This window comes from Macaca mulatta, chromosome 1 (genome assembly GCF_049350105.2).
Source record: "Macaca mulatta isolate MMU2019108-1 chromosome 1, T2T-MMU8v2.0, whole genome shotgun sequence".
Lineage (NCBI taxonomy): Eukaryota > Metazoa > Chordata > Mammalia > Primates > Cercopithecidae > Macaca > Macaca mulatta.
The window spans coordinates 216,097,654-216,107,341 of record NC_133406.1 but is presented as its reverse complement, the minus strand read 5'-3'; the positions used below and the strand labels follow the sequence as shown (position 1 = coordinate 216,107,341).

General features: G+C 49.8%; 1 long non-coding RNA gene across 1 annotated transcript; it reads left to right on the top strand.

Moving 5' to 3' along the window:
* On the top strand, positions 1 to 9,688 carry LOC144335194 (uncharacterized). Its single transcript, XR_013405785.1, has 2 exons — positions 1 to 159; positions 8,697 to 9,688. It is a non-coding gene; the product is annotated as an uncharacterized LOC144335194 (long non-coding RNA).

Here is a 9,688-nt window from a genome sequence, read left to right as displayed (position 1 = left end):
AGAATTCTACGGTGTGGCTCCGGGGCAGTGCGACACCTCTGTCCAGGCCCCAGCGAGGGGTGCAGTGAGTGCTGGACAGGGGCCCCCAAACGGGCCACTTTTGCTGCATGTGTGGGGACAGATAGGACTTCAAGACTCAGCCCTCGCCACCTGCAGAAGGTAAGACCAGGAGCCTTGAGGGGGACAGTTCTGCCCTGCATTTACCCCCTTTCCCCGGCAAGGCCCTGGCCTTAGGTAGGGAGTGGCCATCCCATCCTCATCTGGACTTTGGTCATTTCTTGTTTCTGGCCTTCAGTTTCCTCATATGTTAAGTGAGCAGCTGGGCCCCTTGACTTCCAGGTCTAACACTGTGTGTCATGAGAGGCGTCCGTGGAAGAGAAAGTGCTTTGCTGCTGGCAGGACCTCATGCATGTGTAGATGTTTATTTCTCTGGGGTCCTCTCCTTCTCCTAAAAAGAGAGGAGGACAAACCTCACGCCAGCCTTCAACTGCCTTCGCACCTGAACTGTGTCTTGTCAGCCTCCTCAGCTGCTCTTTGAGTACTTCAGTGAGGCAAGGACCCCCTGGGAGAGCTGTTGTGAGGATTCAATGAAACAAGCTGTTGTGAGGATTCAATGAAACACCTTCTGAGGTGACAGAATAGAGTTGTAATGGCACTATCAGTAGAGAGGGACTGTCCAGGTTTAAATCCCTGGCTGTGTGACCTTGAGCAAGTTACTCAACTACTCTGTGCCTCAGTTTTCTTTTTTTTTTTTTCTTTCCTTTCCTTTCCTTTTCTTTCTTTCCTTCTTTTTTTTTTTTTTTTTTTTTTTTTTTTTTTTTTTTTTTTTTTTTTTTTTTTTGAGACAAGGTCTTGCTCTGCTGCCCAAGCTGGAGGCCAGGGGCCCCATCGTGGCTCACAGCAGCCTTGACCTTCTGGGCTCAAGTGATCCTCCCACCTCAGTCTCCCAAGTAGCTGGGACTACAGGTGAGTGCTACCACACCTGGCTAATTTTTAAATATTTTATAGATACGGAATCTCAGTATGTTGCCCAGGGTGGCCTCCAATTCCTGGTCTCAAATGATCCTCCCAAAGGATCCTCCCACTCCTGCACTGGGATTACAGGAGTGAGCCAGCATGCCCAGCCATCATTTATTTTTAACCTGGGAAAGATGATCATAAAGTGGATTAAAGGGTGTGCAGATTCAATGAGTTAATATGTGTGAAGCCCTTAGAATAGTGCTTGGCAAATAGTAGGTGCTATATGAGTACTAGATATCATTACAGTGCCTGAAATGTAACAAATGCTCTGAGATGTGTGTTATTAGAATTGTAAACAGATTCCAAAAATGCAGTCATGTTTGACATGAAAAGTGAAAGTTTCTCCTGCCCCACCTAATCTCACTCTCCGGAAGAAAGCACTGTGAACAGTTCCTTCCCTAGGCCACCTTCCATATCGTTCTTTAGAAATACACCATGATTTATAATCCTTTGGGTATATACTCTGTAATGGGATGGCTGGGTCAAATGGTATTTCTAGTTCTAGATCCTTGAGGAATCGCCACACTGTTTTCCACAATGGTTGAACTAGTTTACAGTCCCACCAACAGTGTAAAAGTGTTCCTATTTCTCCACATCCTCTCCAGCACCTGTTGTTTCCTGACTTTTTGAGGATCGCCATTCTAACTGGTGTGAGATGGTATCTCATTGTGGTTTTGATTTGCATTTCTCTGATGGCCAGTGATGATGAACTTTTTTTCATACTGCTATAAAGACACATGCACACGTATGTTTATTGCGGCACTATTCACAATAGCAAAGACTTGGAATCAACCCAAATGCCCATCAATGATAGACTGGATTAAGAAAATGTGGCACATATACACCATGGAATACTATGCAGCCATAAAAAACGATGAGTTCGTGTCCTTTGTAGGGACATGGATGCAGCTGGAAACCATCATTCTCAGCAAACTATCGCAAGAACAGAAAACCAAACACTGCATGTTCTCACTCATAGGTGGGAACTGAAGAATGAGAACACTTCGACACAGGAAGGGGAACATCACACACTGGGTCCTATTGTGGGGAGGGGGGAGGGGGGAGGGATAGCATTAGGAGCTATACCTAATGTAAATGATGAGTTAATGGGTGCAGCACACCAACATGGCACATGTATGCATATGTAACAAACCTGCACGTTGTGCACATGTACCCTAGACCTTAAAGTATAATAAAATAAAAAATAAAAAAATAAACAACTCAAGAAAAATAAATAAATAAATAAAAGAAATACACCATGATTATACATATAGTGTTTTCTCTTTTCTTCTTCTTTTTTTTTTTTTTTTTGTCAGGATCTTGCTCTGTCGCCCAGGTTGGAGCACAGTGGCGCGATCATGGCTCACTGCAACCTCCACCTCCTAGGCTCAGGCGATCCTCCCACCTTGGTCTTCCAAAGTGCTGGGATTACAAGGACAAGCCACCACACCTGGCTTATGTTTTCTTTTTAAAGCATCATATCACACACAGTGTTTGCAAGTTGCTATTTTCTTCACAGTAGTATGAACATACTTGCATGTTGGGATGTACTAAGACACAGCTGTTAAATTTTGCTGCCAATTTCCCATTGATGCACGGTTGGACTAGTCTACTTTTTCTCTCTCTTTTTTTAATTATACAAAATAAGCAAGGAACATCTTTCTATAGAGTTTCTTACTCCAAAAGTAGTATCCCCGAGGTTGAGGAGATGAGGGGGACATGAGCAGGGCATCGTCAGCTGCTCCAGGAGGCACAGTCAGAGACGGTGAATGGCCCGCCCTTCTGAGTGGCTCTAATGTGTCACCCTGCGAGGACCCCTGCCCCCATACCCAAAGGAGGCAGGGGTCTGCCCAGGGGCATTCCTCTCAGAGGTAAAGACAGAAGTGCAGGTTGGGGAGGGAACAGGAGAACTGAGGTGACCCTGGAGGCCATTTCTCATCTGAAATTATGTAGACATTTTCGTTGTGAAAATTTTCAAACATACAGAAAAGTGCAAGAGGAATCTAACAAATCTCCGTACAAATATCCACGCAGCCACCGACCAGATGTGATAGCTGCTGACACTTGCTGTATTTGCTTTACCCGTCTATTCAGAAACATTTCAAAGTAAGCTGTAAACATTATGACATTTCACTCCTAATTCAACATTTTGTCACCTAGGCTGGGGTGAAGTGGCGCAATCTTGGCTCACTGCAGCCTTGACTTCCTGGGATTAGGTGATTCTCCCACCTCAGCCTCCCAACTTGCTGGGACCTCAGGCACATGCCACAATGCCAGCTGCCCAGCTAATTTTATATATATATACACATATACACACACACACACACACACGTATACACACACACACACACGTATTTATGTATTTATTTATAGAGATGAGGTTTCACCATGTTGCCCAGGCTAGTCTTGAACTCCTGAGCTCAAGCAATCCTCCTGCCTCGGCCTCCCAAAGTGCTGAGATTACAGAGGTGAACCAATGTGCCTGGCCCATAATATTTTTTTAGTTTCACTCTGACACCCAGGCTGGAGTGCAGTGGCATGATCTAGGCTTACTGCAACCTCTGCCTTCCGGGTTCAAGTGATTTTTGAGCCTCAGCCTCCCTAGATGGGACCAAAGATGCACGCCACCACACCCGGCTAATTTTTTGTATTTTTAGTAGAGAAGGGGTTTTGTCATGTTGACCAGGCTGGTCTCAAACTCCTGGCCTCAAGCAATCCTCCTGCCTCAGCCTCCCAAAGTGCTGGGATTACAGGCATGAGCCACTGAGCCCGGCCCCATAATCTAATATCTAAAAAAAAACACCAATTATTTCCTAATGTCATATAATAATAAATAGATTTTCAAGCTTCTCAAGTTGTCCTCTTTCTCTCACACATACTCTCTCTATATATAATTATATTGTAAAAATAAAAAATATATTTATATATATGTATTTCCTTTTTTTTTAAGACAGAGATTCGTTCTTGTCACCCAGGCTGGAGTGCAGTGGCGCGATCTTGGTTTACTGCAACGTCTGCCTCCTGGGTTCAAGTGATTCTCCTGCCTCAGCCTCCCAAGTAGCTGGAATTACAGGTGCCCACCACCATGCCCAGCAAATTTTTGTATTTTTAGTAGATACAGGGTTTCGCCATGTTGGCCAGGCTGGTCATGAACTCCTGATCTCAAGTGATCCACCTGCCTCGGCCTCCCAAAGTGCTGGGATTACAGGCGTAAGAGACTGTACCTGGCCTATATATACATTTCTACATATGCAAATTGCAAACCAGCTTCTAGTAGAATGCCATTCTCTTCTCTTCCACCCATATGAAACTTCTTCCTCTCCCACCTGGGCCTGGGCCTGCAAACCCCATCAGGGACAGTGGCAACGTCGGGCAGAGACACAAAGAATCTGCAGCCTGCGCGGACCAGGTGGAGGCATGGGGCGGGGTTGGGACAGTTTCCTGTCGGGGAGGTACTGGGAGCCAGACGCTGGCCACCACCTTCTCTGGGTGACTGAGTTGGGACTGGAGACAACTTGGCAAACACTGAGCCTGGTTCTGGGACTGGCGGAGGCTGAGGCGAGCCCAGCCCGGGCTCCACAGCAGCCGTCACTGCCTGCAAGGTGCTCCTGGGCAGACGACACAACGTGCTCCTTGCTGAGCTCCTCTTATGCCAACATACGTGGCTCAGCAGTGGAGTCACGTTGGATTTTGGCCCCAATTCCGGTGCTAGCACTTTGTGCAGTGCACAAGTTATACACCCATATATGGCAACCCTGACCAGCAAGGGGTGACTTGCCCAACAAGGCGGAGCAGACAGACTCCAGCCTGAAAGCAGGCAAGGTGGTGGTTCACAGTGGACTCTCTCTGTCCACACAGCAACAGCACTATAAGAGCTGACATTTTTCAGGCATTTAGTCTGTGGGAAGCCCCGGCCTGAGTTAGCCGGTGTTTTCTTTGTGACTTTATGGAGTAGGTGCCAGTGTTATCTTTACTTTAGGGATGAGCACACAGGCTCTGAGAAGTTCAGTCATTTGCTCAAGGCTGTACACATCCTAAGGCTTCATCCTGGATCTGTTGGCTCTTGGGGCTGTGTTGGAAGAAGGGTGTCTCACATGCCTATTGTTAGGGGGGGTCCCGGAGTCCTTTTCGGGCCCAGGGCATTGAGGATTCTGTTTGTTAGGTCTGCGGTGGGATCTCAGCAGCCAGATATGCCTCATACCCTGTTCAGAACCACTGGGCGGCCAGCGCACGTGGAAATTCAGGCACATGGAAACCCAGCCCTCTCTGGGACACTGTAGGTGACATTGCTGACCTTTAGGTCCCCAAGAGCAGAAATCATGACACCTGGAAGTGCAAAAGGAGATCAGGAAGGTGCCAGAACTTCTGTAATATCACTCCCCCTCCCATACGCAGAGTATGGTCAGCAGGGAAGGAGGTGAGGTTGGCATGACCCACATGGGCACCCGGCCCTCCTGGGTACCCCGGCCAGACAAGCGACCCTGTATAGGCTAGAGAGTGCGACTTGCCCTGGACTCCCCCAGAAAATGGTGGGGGGATGCTGCTGGCTCCTCCTACCCTGGCTGCGGCCACCAGTTTAGTCCTGGGAAGGCTGGTGGCAGCTGTAAAGCTGGTGGCCAACATCTGGGGCTCTGGAAGCCTGCAGTTCACATTCCTTAAAGGAGCGGGTGGGAGTGGACCAGGGGCAGATTCTGGGGCCACTAGGCCTGTCACTATCCCCACAGGCCCCTCCTTCAGACAACAGACAGTTGTCCTAGACGGTCGCCGCAGGCTCTCAGACGAGCACTCCTTTCTGGCAGAAGCTGCTGTTAGCTTTGCCACATTCCCCACAGAGGCACCGCAGTTTGGAGAGGTGCTTAGGAGGGGCAAGGTACGGCTTTGAATCATTTCAAGGCTGCACTCGCCAGTCTTTTTCGCTGTATTATCCTCCAGAACGAGCTCCTCCCTGTGGCCTGCATGAAAACTCGATGGCTGTGTCTCCGCTGTCAGAAAAGGTGACGTTTTCGTACACCTGGACCTAGAAGAAATCAAGCTGGGCTTAAAGAAAATCAGGCGGCAGACCAAAAGACACTTAAACTGTGACTCCTTTTGGTTTGTTTGTTTTGCAGGGAGAGGCAATTAGTAGAAATTCTTGGCCACTTCTGAGTTGCTGATGGCCATGTGTTGAGGGAGAGGCGCTGGGAGGAGAGGCAGCCGCCGGGAGGAGAAGCAGCCGCCGAGAGGGGCTGTGTGGGTAGAGACAGTCGGTAGCATTCGAATGAGCCTTAAATCTATGGGAGATGGGACGCCCCCGCCCCAGTCTCTCAGAGACTACGAGAAACTGAATCCCGGAGTAGTCAGTGGTGTGCTGAGGGCTGACAGCTGGGGGCAAAGCTTCCCTGCATGACTGAGTGGACACCAGGCATCTTTCCAGGCCAACTCTGTCTCCTCCTGGCGCCCAAACCCACATTTCCCTTCCCCACGCTCAGTGGTGGGTGCGTTGACCCCATCCTCATGGGGCCCAGGGGGTCCACATCCAGTTTTCCTTCCCGACTGCCAGTCTCGGTGACCTGGAGTGACTCCAGGGGCACAGGCTGCCCACCAGCTCCTGCCTCATCCCTACGGTGGACCCACTCCCAGTCCCTCGACGTGGCCCTGATGAGCTGGCTGAGCTGGACACCGTGCCCTGGGCTCTCCCTCCCTGGCCACCCTCCTCCTGCGTCTTCTGTCCTTCTTTTCTTCTCTCCACCCTCCCCACAGGCCCTCCCAAGGTCCTTACCTACGATGAGCACAGTGATGCTGAAAAGAAAACCGTCCATTCCTGGAGGCTCTGAACCAGGCCCTGCACTAGGAGCTTGGGGGGCGGCCGGACCCAGGCGCTCAACGTCACCCCGTGTGCCAGAAACCGCCTCCTGCTGCCACCCATGGGGCAGGGGCTGGCGATTGTGGAAAACACAGGAGTCAGAGGCCACCTTTCGGAGGTTGGCCAAGATGTGCCCCCCAGAGGAAAAGACATTAAAGAGGTGTATGTGTAAATGAGTGTGTGTGCATGTGCATGTGAGCGTGTATGTGAGTGAGATCACATCTTGTACCAGGCCTAACTCCTAGGCCCCATGTGAGGGGATGGTGGGGGACAAGGCAGTGAGGTCCAGGTGCTCCCTGGGGTGACCACGACGCTGGGGCACCCGCAGGAGTGGAGCGGAGAGCCTGCCAGTGGCAGTGTCTCCCTGCTGCCCCCAGCCCCGGTTGTGAAGGTTCTGCACACAGGACTCTTATTGGGACAGCTGGGGTTGTTACTGTTGTTGTTGTTGCTATTTTTTTTTATTTTTATTTTTTTGAGGTGGAGTCCCGCTCTGTCACCCAGGCTGGTGTGCAGTGGTGCAATCTCAGCTCACTGCAACCTCTGCCTCTTCAATTCAAGCAATTCTCTTGCCTCAGCTTCCTGAGTAGCTGGGATTACCACCACGCCCAGCTAATTTTTAAATACTTTTAGTAGACACTTGTTGGTCAAGTAGGTCTCGAAATCCTGACCTCAGGTGATCCTCCCACCTCGGCCTCCCAAAGTGCTGGGATCACAGGCATGAGCCACCGCACCCGGCCCAGCTGGGGTTTTTAACCTTGTAGGTTATGTGTTCTCTTCCCCACCTCTGTTCTCATCAGAACAGCTCTGTGTGTGCATATGTGTGAGTGTGTGTGTGCATGCATGTGTGTATACGTGTGTGTATGCGTGTGTGCATGTGTGTGCGTGTGTGTATGTGTGAATAAGCACACGTGTGTTTTCATCCATGTTGATCCGATTTCCCTGTGTTTCCCCTGACTCCCACCCCTAGACTTTCCGGAGTCGTCCTCGTTAGCAGCCCTCATGATTCATTGTGGGAGGGGGATTTAAAGCTGCTCATAAAACACCACTTCATTTCTGTTTTCTTTTCTCCCCTTTCTTTCTCGGCCCCTTGGCTCCATAGCCGGGATTTTTCCCCTGTGCTTGGCCAGATATGTAAAATAAATACATCCACTGTGCAGGAGGAAATGACCTTCGGGTTTTGGGGGCCCTCTTAATGGGGACTGAGCACTGCTGACAGTTCCATGCTTCCTTTTTTTTCCCTTTCACGTTCTGAGACTGCCCAGGAGCCGGCGTCTCAGATTCCAGGTGTCCTGCGCAGCCCAGAAAAGCCGTTCAGCAAGGCCAGGGCACAGCCCACACCCAGTTTCTCACCTGGCTTTACCCTGAGTGTACCTCTCTCTAGGGATCCCACTGGTTTTGTTTTTTCTATTTCTTTTTAGTAACAAAAGAAATCATGTTTGTCTCTAAAACTATAAGCAGCATAGAAATGAAGATCCCGGCCGGGTACAGTGGCTCATGCCTGTAATCCCAGCACTTTGGGAGGCTGAGGCGGGCGGATGACCTGAGGTCAGGAGTTCGAGACTAGCCTGGCCATCATGGCGAAACCCTGTCTCTACTAAAAATACAAAAATTAGGAGGGCATAGTGGCTCGTGCCTGTAATCCCAGCTACTTGGGAGGCTGAGGCAGGAGAATCGTTGAACCTGGGAGGTGGAAGTTGCAATGAGCCGAGATCGTGCCACTGCACTCCAGCCTGGGAGACAGAGCAAGACTCCGTCTCAAAAAAAAAAAAAAGAAAAAAAGAGAGAGAGAAATGAAGATTCTTTCTCCCCTTTGGTCCCAATGCTCTCCCCACAGGAACGAGACCTGCATGATGTGGGGAGCAGCTGAAGGCCTCTCATCTGCCTCCGTGAATGCCAATTGTCCACGGCCACTACTGGAACCTTACTCATCACAGCAGGAGGCCTGGCTTCTGGCCCAGGTGGAATGAATGAAGGAAGGAAGGAACGAATGAATGAAAACAATGAAACTATGCAGAACAGTCTGTCTCTGAGTGGGCAGTGGATCCTGGAAAACGCATCTTCAGCCATCCAGCATGGGAAGATCTAGATTTGGGATGTAGCCTCTTCCTCCCTGTGTGACCTTTGGCAGATGTCATTTACTTTTTGGAACTTCAGTTTTTCCATCCGCAAAAAGGGGATACTGCCTGCCCAGTTCACGTCACAGACCTGTGAAGGTCAAAACAGAAGGCAGGAGGGAGCGTATTCCCTAAAAGATACAGCAGCTGGGCAGAGTGGCCCATGCCTGGAATCCCAGCCAAGGCAGGAGGATTGCTGGAGACCAGAAGTTTGAGACAAGTATGGGCAACATAACAATACCTCATCTCTAAAAAAGATTATTTAAAAAATCAGCTGGGGCCGGGCGCGGTGACTCACCTGTAATCCCAGTACTTTGGGAGGCTGAGGCAGGCAGATCACTTGAGGCCAGGAGTTCGAGTCCAGCCTGGCCAATATGGTGAAATCCCATCTCTAGCGAAAATAGAAAAATTAGCCAGGTGTAGTGGTGCACACCTGTAGTACCACTGCACTCCAGCCTGGTTGACAAAGCAAGACTCTGTCTCAAAAAACAAACAAACAAACAAACAAACAAACAAAACCAGCGGGGCATGGTGGCTTACGCTGTAGTCCCAGATACTTGGGAGGCTGAATGGGGAGGATGGTTTGAGCCCAGGAGGTCCAGGCTGCAGTGAGCCATGATCGCACCACTGCACTCCAGCCTGGGCCACAGAGTGAGACCCTGTCTCTACAAAAGAAAATAAGAAAGGAAGGAAGGAAAGAAAGAAAAATAAA